General features: G+C 40.5%; 1 pseudogene; it reads right to left on the bottom strand.

Annotated features, from left to right (window-relative positions):
- Nucleotides 1-9,673: 9,673 nt before the first annotated feature.
- On the bottom strand, nt 9,674-10,413 carry LOC114639280 (annotated as a pseudogene).
- Between the last annotated feature and the right edge of the window lie 975 nt (nt 10,414-11,388).

An 11,388-nucleotide genomic window follows, 5' to 3' on the forward strand; every position in this document is an offset into this window, starting at 1 on the left:
AAGTGATGGGTCCAGAACCACAGCCCCTGGATGTGAACTAGTGACTAGTATCAAATTTGATACTACTGATTCGAAAGAAAAAAAATTCTCTTTGTTTCTCAGCTCAACATTTATGAAATTGAATTTTTCAGAATCTCATGATATGTTTTCTTTCTCCATCTCTGACACTGTGGCTCAGGAGATTGTCCTACCTCACTGTTACTGTGAAAATGGGAAACGTTCTACTGACTAGAGTATATCCTCTGAATCCTCCAACAACAGCTCTATCCTGTCTGATCTTCCAATCTTTTCTGAAAGAACAACTTGGCAAATCCAGGGCAATAGTGCCCCTGATTCCCCGGAAAAGGAATTGCCCATGTGCAGGAGCCAAAGCACACCACTGTCTACCTTTCAGCTGGCACATACTGAGAAGTCAGATCTTTTCCAGAATTTTGCAGTCCGCTCTTTATTAGCCTTATTTTACAATCTCTAGATCCTTGCAAATAAGAGGAAACAAAAGATAAGGAAAAGAATCATTTGCTATCAGGCCAAATTCTCTTTTGAATGAGAGACTGGGACCCTTCATCTGGGCTCCAGTCCAGCTCTCTCCTTTAGTCAGAGGAGAGCTGGAAGGACATACGTCTCAGAAGGTCTACACTATGCAGAAACAAGTGGTACCACTGCCTGTGAGAAATCATGGGAAATAATCATCTGATGGATACACAGAGTTCCTGAACAAGAGATTTCCAAGACTCACTCACTACACCCATCCCTCAGAGCACTAAGCCAAGTACCAACAGATCATCAGATGTTCCATCGATTCACCTCCAAGTGAACATTGGGGTGAATTCTGAAGCAAACAGGACAAAAGCAAGAATATCACAGCCACTTACCTCCAACAAGCAGTTAGAATCTGAACGTGACCACCAAAGCATTAGATACACTCCTTTAGTTATATCAATGGACATGCCATCTTCCAGAAATGTAGAAGTTAATGCAATTCGGGAAGAAATCACTTTAGGAAAAAAGGATCCAAAGCCTGTGTTAGAGCTGAATATAGAACAGAGGGTCATAGGTCTTCCAGAAGAAAGGATGCAGTCACATAAGGCACAAGGAACTAATGTGGAGCTGACACCCAAGGTACCAGTCACAGACAGCATAAAGGTCACTGATGGCATTGTGTCAGGTTATGGATGCAATGGGAATGATCCCAGATTCACATTCAGAGGTAACAGACTCTGTATGGAAAATAAAAGATAAGACTTAACTAATCCAGTAATCAATAAAAGATTAGATAAGATAGCCCACGTGCGACCACTTCTTAAAGATATGGAAATTCCATTGGTAGACTGTAGGAGGTTAATCCAGTAATTGAATCAATAAAAGCATCAAGTCCTGAGCATCAAGTGAGGGAATCAAAGAATATGGACTCAAGACTAAATCAGATCACAGATATCTCAAAAGTAACTCCTGTAGCACTCTTTCACATCTTGGATTCTAGGGGCTGATTAATGAGTTATGTTCACATGTCATAGGATCAGCAGGACTAGCCCCAAAGCCACAATACCAAGTCCTGGAATCAGAGGGGTAGATACATTGCATAAGGATCAAGCTGTAGAACCAGCAAAGATGAGTCTAGGGCCACATCATACAGTCTTCAAAGCTAGGGAAAGGATTCCTCAGCCTCAGCATAAAGTCATGGAAACATTAAACATGCACTCAGAGTCACAGAATCAAGCCACAAAACAGATCAGATTTACTCCTAGTCCACTTCAACGTCTATGGACACCACCTAAAGTCCTGGATTCATCAAGGATGATTCCAGAACCATCTGAGAAATACCTACATGCTCTAAAGGTAAACTCTTTGGTCACCCATGGGAGTGATCACACCACTACAAGCTGGTTTGACTGCACAGTCAGTGGCTCAAATCAAAGAATCTCTAGAGTTGCCTTCTGCACTCAAGGTTCAAGTCAGAGACTCCAAAGGGATGACACCACATCAAGGCACAGAGTATGTGTCATTGACTCCAAAACTGCCTCATCAGGTCATGGACCCTTCGGAGTTCACCCCACGGCACCAAGACTTAGACTGTTTAGAGGTGAGCCCAAGACAAAGTCACAAAATGACAGAACCTATGGGATTGACCATCACATCGTCAAGTAACAGAATCTATGACAACACTTACAGAACCTGAAGTAGTGCCAGCTACTCAGAAACTTCAAGAAGCAGAGTATTTGGGGAAAAACACAACCCCACAACCTAAGGTTATAGAGTCAGTGAACTTACTTACTTTCAGAGTTATAGAATGTAAACTGTACAGAACGGAAAAAGCCAAGGCTATGGAGGTGTGACATCTGTACTGACCAAAAATTTAAACAGAAAAATCTGTGGCATTTCATCTTGAGCCACAATTACAGGGAGTAAAAACCTCTCCATTAGCAATAGAGGAACCAAAAACTTTGAACTTACTTGACTTCAGAGCCACAGCCTCAAGGCGTCACAACCAAGGAATTAAACAGAGAGCCACAGGCTTAAAGTGTAAGATCTGTTCAGTGGATTCCTCGACAGGCATTCCACAGTCTGAAGTTTTGGGGATCCAATAGTGGGTCACCATCTCAAAGTGTCAAATGGACAGACCAGAAACCCTCCATAAAATTGGGAGGTAGGAAGCCATCGGAAATGACTCAAGAGCCAAAATTTCAAGGGAAGAAATCTGGGGATTTTAACCTCAGGCCACAAAAAATGTGTGAAGACCCACCAGGTGTCACTAGCACCAGAGCTACAAAAAGGGGGAAACTTTGTATCATCTTCAGAAGAACAGTCTCAGTGTGTGGAAACTGTGCCATTGCAGAATCTTGCATTACAGCCTCAAGGAGTCATATCCAAAGAGTTAAAACCCTCAGTACAAGAAAGGGATGTGAAGACATCTGAGGCGTTGATGACAAAGCAATCAGGATGAAAAATGGGTTAAATCAAGACTCAGAAAGGCCTCTGTCTTAATATATCCAGTGAAGAAAATCACCAAGGAATCTAAAACACAAAACACAAGGCTCTACCAATTCAGTACAAGCACAAAAGGCAGTCGCCCTAGAACACTGAGGGGTCTGCCAAGAAGCAGAATTCAAACCACCCAAACAAGCACTGTCCCTTCCAGGAGACAACCGAAGAAATCCTCCCAGCCCAAATTCATCCAACTGCTTTTTCACAGCCTAAGGCAGGCATTCCAAGCAGCACATAGAATTGTGACTTTTACCAGACAGAAACTTGAGTACAAGATAAGGCCAGACAATTTGTGGTCAGTCAAAAACTTGCACCCCAAACAAAGAGCCAAGGATTATTGCTTAATGGGAGATAGTGAAAGAGCCAGGACACCAGTTGTCGGGCACAGGTCAACATTCTCAACCCCTAAACAAAAGGACAAGTTGCAGGGAGCAAGTGAGCACTATAGACAAGCTCGAGAGTCCAAACAAGCGAGCCCTTTCCTACCCAAACCCTTGCAATTGCAGAAGACCGTGGTTTGTGGAAGAGACGTCTTTAACCAAGCTCCTTCAGTCCCAGAACCTTTGAAGAGAGTACAAAATGTCTACAGCATAGGAAAGAAAGGCTGTAGTGGTAAAATATTCAGCCTAGAGTCTAAGAACTGTTCTAAAGTAGGAGCCAAATTTCAGGCCCAAGGGAGGATTGTATCTAACCCACTCTTGAAAGGAACCCTGCAGAGTCACTTTGGAAAGAAACCCATACACAAGGAAGAACAAGGCTTCTTCAGGGAGAGAACCCTATGTTATAAGCCATTTGAAAGGACCCATCACAGGCTTCCTCAGAGAATTCCTCGGCGAAGTCTCTCTGTGAGGAGACATCACAGTCCTTCTTGGAGAAGGCATAACAGTCCCTCTGACAGAACCCTTAGAAGTCTTTCTGAGAGGAGTCATTGCAGTCCCTCCCAGAGAAACAGTCTTAGCTCCTCTCAGAACCTATCATAGTCTCTCTGAAGGAAGCCATTAACAGTCAGTTTAAGGGGAGAAACCACAGTTCCTCAAGGAGGAACTTACTCATAATTCCTCCAGAAGGAGCCCTCACAGTCCCTCAAGAAGTCCTCCCAGTCCCTGAAGGAGGAGTGCTCACAGTCCCTCAGGGAGGAGTCCTTGCAGTCCCTCAGGAAGGAACCTTCGAAGTCCCTCAGGGAGGAGCCCTTGAAGACCTCTAGAGAGAAGAGGACACAGTCCCCCTGTGAAGAAGAGTCTACACAGTCTGGGCAGAGCCAACAAAGTCCCTCTTCTCTGAGATGCCTCAGCCCCTCAAAAAGGAGCCGTATCTCAGTCTCATGCGGAGGTCACTGGGCAGTCACTCAGAAAGGAGCCATGGTAGAAAATATCCTTTTCCATTCCCTCTGGTTGGAAAAGACATGAATCTCGAAAAAGCCAGTACACTTTCCCTAATCCCAGGCTACACAAGCATTCTGGTAGACTCATCCACAGTCATTCTGAGAGAGCTCACTATAGTCCCTCTGAAGGCAGACACAGTTGTTCTGAGAGGATGTGCCCCAAAGTCACTCTGAGAGTAACCAGCACTGTCACTATGACAGACACTACCACAATGCCAAGGAGAAGCTCAAGCATCATTCCCCTAAGGAGAGATCCAGATGTAGCTTGGCTAAAGAGTTCATGTCTTTCAGGGACCACACCAAAAAGTCCAAGAACTAGACAAATTTGGAAGTGTGAAGTTAGTGGATAAGGAGAGATCTGCCCCTATTAAGTGTATTCCTGCTCAGCCACTGCCTGCACCCTCAGCAATGAAAGAGCTATCTGGGAGGGAAGAGGAAGAGAATGGGTCTGTAATTTAAGATCAATAAAGGTGCGATTTGAACTAAAACAAAAAGTATTATGTCTCAGACAGGTAACCTAGTAATTGATAAAAACCTAGTGCTAAATGAACAAATCTGTCCCTAGACTCCAGAGTTGTTTTGTCTAATACAGAAGCTATCACAAACATCTTTATGGCTTGTACTAGAATGACATCCTCATGCAGACTTTAAAAAAGTCTCAAAGGGTCATAATCGGGAGAAAGAAACATCAGAAAAAGAAACAACAACAAAGATAAAGCACATGGTACCAAGTTCTAAAGGTCAAAGAAAATTGTGTTTTTCTGATGATGTTGTTTCTATTGCTGTGTTTCTCAGGCATAAACATAACATGGTTTAAACTTTTATGCCATGTGTATTTATAAGGTAAATTTCTGGATTCTAAATAAAGAACAAATGCAACTTATTCTCTGTGAGCAACTTCTAAGAAGTCATAGTCTTACCAAATTGCTTAAGTGATTACTGCTTAAAAGCTCATGCTTTCTTTCTTTGAAAAAATAACAAACTTAAAAAGACAGCATATATTTATCTGTTTAGTGACAAAAAGGATGACCTAGAGTCACATGACTATATTCATAGTGGAAGAATTAATAAGAAGCAAAACCCTGGTGCTAGGCCCTAGTACAGTGAAAGGCAATGTTCTATTGGGATGGATAAAAATGAGTACAACATGAGGAAATGTGGGGAAGAGGTTTTGTAGCTCTATAAAGAGACATAATACAATAATAAATAGCACATGAAAACAACGCTAATTGCTATGGTAACATGTAAAATAATGCATTCTTCTGGGTTAAACAAAAGTATGTTTTTATGCATTTTCTATATTAATTCCTCAATGCATCATAATATAAAGATGGGTGCTTTTAACTATTGCTGTGCTTTTTAACTAGTAACAGTTAAATCATTTGACATCATTAAATGTCTACTTCTCCAAATGTAAAATGGGTACATGCTAAGCTTTTCTTCCTCTTTGGTTTAGTGTGCTGCTAAATCCATTTTAGGTAAATGGTAAAATGTCATATTGTGAATTACAAAAGGGTCACCCATAATGTAAGCTCTCATGATATTATCAATATGAATGTGATTCTTTGAACTGGGAAACAGCACACAGTATTGGAACTATAAATGGACATGGAATATCTCACAGAACTTTTCTCTATCCTTCTATGCTAGCATTCAGAGTTTTGTTAATGACTTCTTACTTAATAGCCATATTAGAGGAAATCAAATTATGTGTCTAATCACATCAGACTTAAAAACAAAATCAAATCATCTGCCTCCCCTCCTAATTACCATTTGTTTCTGCAGTGTCACAATGCCTTCATTCCAGTGGGATAAATGAAGCCTGAAGAAAGCACACTATGAAGTTACTTTAAACCATAGTTCCTATGCATCTGGGGCTTTCTAAGAAGAGTTAAATAGAAACCATCCATTCAGCATTTCTCAATGAGAAAAATGTGGATTTCATCTAAATGGCCCATGAAACTGTTTCTGCACTAAATGTTCTCTGGCATAGAATCTTCATTACAAGAAACAACTGGAATCACTTGTATGACAGGTATAAATATCTCTTAATCAGTTTAAAGAACTAATATAAACTTTATTTTCCTCTTCTAAACCACACCTCCCAAATTCCATCAGATCTTCAATGTGTATACTTCCCAAGAAACTAATACCTCAACAGTTTGTACAGATAACAGTCAAAGAGAATTAAATTGTCTTTAGTAAAGAAAATAAGTAGCTGTACCTGGGAGAAGCTTTCATGTATAACTTTACTTATCCCAGCTTAGGTAGTATGCCAAAATGTTACACATGTTCCAGCACTCAGCCATCCCTGGAATTCAGGATGGACACTGAAGATTTTACACAAGACAATTCTAACTAACCTCATCACCATGCTGTATTTAGACATTCATAGCCTAGCAGTCTGAAATGTCAGAGCTTTTATTATTAACATTTCATGTTATGAAAGTACTGCAAGCTATCAGGTAAGACAATTCACCACTAATAATAGAGATGAATGCTTTTTACCTCTAAATATAATGGATGTATCCATAATACAAAGTTGTTATAAGAATCTAGGAGTATTTGTATGCATATAGTTGTTAGCGTGTACAATCAAATTCATAGTCAATTATTATGGGACACACTCAGATATGATGACTTTTTAGCTATATATAGGCAGAATCATCTGCTGCCAGTGGACTGTGGCTAGTGTCCTATCTTTTCCTCTAAAAGTCCCCAATGCTGTTAAAAAATTAGTCTTTGGCATCAGTAACTGACAGCTACCAAAGCAATCTTAGATTTTAAGATATTATCCATTCTATTTAAAGATAAAGAGGCAACATCATTTTTTAAAATGAATGTTTCATTGGCAAATGAATCAATTCCTGGTGCCTTTGAAAAGAGGAAAAATAACAAAATAGATGAAACCTAACATTCTCAGATAGATAGACAGCACCATTTACTCAACACCAGGAGAAAATGAGACAAATCCAGAATGTGGGAAATTCAACAAGAAAACAGACCCACAAGCTTCAAAAAGTCAATATTGTGAGACAAAGGGAAAGCAGTTGGAAATGACTCTGTTTAAAAAGACATTAGAGACACATGTAGCTCTATTGTAGTATGAGATCTAAAAATGTATATAAAATACGCTGCTGAAAATTCTTGTGAAAATTGGGATATGGACCAGTTTTTTACTAATTTTTAATTTGGAACCAGTATTGTTAGTAACCAGTATTGTTAGTCCCCCAGTATTTAAGTATAACACCACATCTGAAATGTAGGCTCAAATTACCCAGAGGAAGAAACAAACTACTTGATGAAACATAAAACAATGGAATATACATGAGCATAGTATTTGCACAAACATTATAAGCAAACAAAGCTTGGGCTGCTACAGTTGGCCATAAGTGGAAGGTGTATTAATGTTCATTGTTTTTTCATACAGCTGGCTACAAAAATGAAAATGAAAACTATTTTGCCACCTCAACTTGACTTCTGGCCTTATTTCTTACCCATAAAGAGCTGGGCTAGTGATTTAATCATTCTGTATCTCACATTCATCATACATAAATAAAATTATTAGCAGTGTCTTTTCCAGAATGCTGCCATAAATGGTGCAGATGTAATAACACATGTGTATTCTCAGTATAATATCTAACACATTATAAACCACTGTACACAGTATAGCTTCCAGTGAAAATAAACACAAAGAACCCTAAGTTAAAAACTGCAACAGCACCATGAATAAGGTTTCCCTTATGGTTTCCAACCAGAACAAGCTACCTTCTACAAAACTTCCTGATAACACCTCAGTCAAACCCACTTACAACCATGCTTTATCAAGGAATCCCCATTATGTACATAAGCAGTGAGAATCACAGCACCAGGGTCATATGGACAGGGCACTCTCTGCCCAGTGCTGAATTGTAGCACCCTCCCCCCTTTCTGTGTGTTTTAGCTATCTACACATTCTTGATTTTGATCAAACAAGCTGTTCTTTTTATGGTTACTATATCTATATATTAAAAGTGTTTTAAATCTTATATTATGGTGTCAAAAAACCAGGAGTTAACACCCAGATGTTACAAGACATTTTTCTTTTTTTTTTTGTGGAGGGTCTGGTTCTGTATTTCAAAATGTCACTTGTCAATATTCAGTATCAAAACAGTTGCACTACACGGTTATCTTTCTCCAGTCGGAGGAGAGTACAAACAAGCCAGGAATCTACAGGGTGCCCACCTAACAGGCCAAGAAGAAACCACCTGAACATGGCAATTGGCTGGGGACACTAGCCCACAAGACTGCAAAGAATTCTCACAGCCAATGGGTTGGCCAGGTAACCCAACACCCCCCTCCAAAAACAAAATTTCAAAATAATATAAAATTTTAAAAGTTCTTATTTATTTATTTACATAAGCTATTCAAGATTTCTCCAGCACTGACTGATACAAAGTACAATGAGATGTCACTTTAGAGACAGCAGCTTCAAGAAAAGGCAATGAGATGACTTTCATGTGGGTAAATCAGTGGCAGAAGCATAATTTTCCTTCTGTGTCTCTCTTGGAGAACACTAAGAGGTCACCACAACACTAAGGAGCAGTATGATCCATTTTTGAGCAGTTGGGAAAGGGGTGGAGCTGAGACAAGCTTGGCTCAGGGCTGGGGCTGAAAGGCCCTGGGAGGCGGAGCTGTCTCAGACGTCTCACCATCTTATTTGATCAAATCTGATGAAAAAAGTAAAAAATAAAATAAGTGTAAAAGTTGTTCAAAGATATCAAAGCTGAAACTCTTCATATCCCGGAAGAGTTTTTTTTTTGTTTTTGGCTAACTTCTTAGAATCCCCCTTTTGTTTGGCTAAGAGGTGGTAGAGTGCACTGAGGTCTCCCACAGTAGAGCCTGCCTGGGCTCTGCTGGCTCTCAGGAAGGCAGGCCCATTCCTATGTTTCTCCTCCATGGCGAGACAGTATCCATTAGGCTAAAATGTGCTGCTTCAAGCTGCAGAAGTGCTTAGAATGTTAAAAATGGTTGCTAAGACAAAAAGTAATCACAATGTGCATATCACAAATGCATTGAGAACACTTTGCATTGTGTTCACATTCCTTTAAATATTATTCCCAAAGGTGTTCAGCCCCTCCAGCTGGAACTCTGGGAAGAGGCTGACAGTTTTGTGAAAAAGACAAGAGGGGTAGAGTGGGTGGCAGGAGGGAAAGCAGCCTTCAGTTAGAAAGATCAGCCCTCAGTTTCAAGATCAGCTTCAGGGAGGCTGGCCTCTGGTGGAGTCAAGGTCAGAGGGAGGAGAGGCCGCGGGGCAGGGATGGAGGAGGTCTACTTCTCATTCAGGTCCTGCAAGGACTGGTCCAGCATCCTCTGTGTACAAAGATGCTCCTCTTTGGTGCACTTCAGCTTATCTTCCACGTCATCAATGATTTTTTTCCAGCTTGACTATCGATCTTTCAGCAAACTCAGCACGGGTCTCTGCTTCCTTGAGTTTATCAGTAAGAATCTATAGTCTTCATACTTCTCTTCTTCTTGAGAGTACTTTTCTTCAGCAGCACTCAGACACTTCAAGTTCTGGTCCATCAGTCTGATCTGCTCATCCATTTCTTGGCAATGGAACTCTGCCAGCTCAGATCATTCTTCCGTAGGTTCCAAGTCTCCTTCAATAATCACCAACTTATGAGCCACCTTTTCATACTTCCTATCTGTCTCTTCTGCAATGTGCTTTGCTTCCTTTAGCTGGATTTCCTGGAGTTCCATCTTTTCTTCATCTTTTAAAGCCCGATTTTCAATCACCTTTATACCTCTCTCACTCTAATCAGCAGCCTTTTCCGCTTCCTCTAGCTTCTGCAGTGGCAAGGGGGGTCCTGGGCACTGTCCAGCTCCTCTTCAACCAGCTGCATCCTGCGGTTCAAGGAGGCCAGCTCAGCTTCAGCCTGTTCCTGAGCCCATCTTTCTCCCTCCACTTCCCGCTGGAGGTGCTCGGACCTCTCCTCCGCATCATCAGCCTGCTGCTGTAGAACCTGGAGCTTCCGCTTTATCACCTCGATGGTGATGCTCCCGGCCATGGTGTCTACCCAGCTGCTTCTGGAAATCAGGTTCCTATCTCCTCAACTCCACTCGACATTGTAGCGACTTTTCCAAAAAAATTTTTAGAGCCATACCAGACTTACACTCCTCTCAGCAGTAGGAGAATGAAGGTGGCCTAAAAAAGAAACAGAAAGGGTATGATATTAAAAAGTAGAATTTTGCAGTTAATTTTATGATCTTGGGAAAGGTACATGTTATGGTTTATGGCCAGATTTTCAAAATACCATGAAACATTTATGGTCAGTCAATTCTCTGAACAATGGAAGCAACTTACATTGTGTAAGGCACAAGTGTATTGAGGAAACAACAACGATAACAACAACAACAACAAAAACCAAGGTGACTTCTGGGTAAGAACATGATCACAGTCTAACATATACAGTATTTAAATGTGTTTGGGAAAGCAGCATAGTTTCTTATCTGTCACATTTCTGGAAATTAAATCCATTGTGAATGAAATGACAGAAAACTTTTCCTCTGTATGGTTACTTGGAGCTAAAAGATGAAAACTGGAACTTGTTCATAGAACAAAATTTGTATCAGTTCCCCAGGGGGACAAACCAAAGAGCATTAGCTCTCTAAAGGATGTGAACATTTAAGAAATGTCATTGGCTCTAGGGAAATATCTCTTAAATTAAAAGATATATTGAGAAACAAATTAAGGTATTATCAGATTATAAAGCATAGCCAGACCTGTGAGAATGAATAAAATTACTGTGAAAAAATTATTCAGAGTTATCAGAGAAGTAGACATGTTAAAAGGTCAGAAATTCTAGTCTGAGATGATGTGGAGAGGTCAGCAGTGACCCGAAAGGAATTGTATACAGCACCACTATATCTGTGGGGAACTATATCTCGGACCACAAGCAAATGCCAAAATTAGTCAGTGCAAGTTCTTTGCATAAAATCACACATCATACAACACTTGCTTGTAAGTGGAACACACCCTCTTG

This window comes from Grammomys surdaster, unplaced genomic scaffold (assembly GCF_004785775.1).
Source record: "Grammomys surdaster isolate TR1022 unplaced genomic scaffold, NIH_TR_1.0 125692, whole genome shotgun sequence".
NCBI lineage: Eukaryota > Metazoa > Chordata > Mammalia > Rodentia > Muridae > Grammomys > Grammomys surdaster.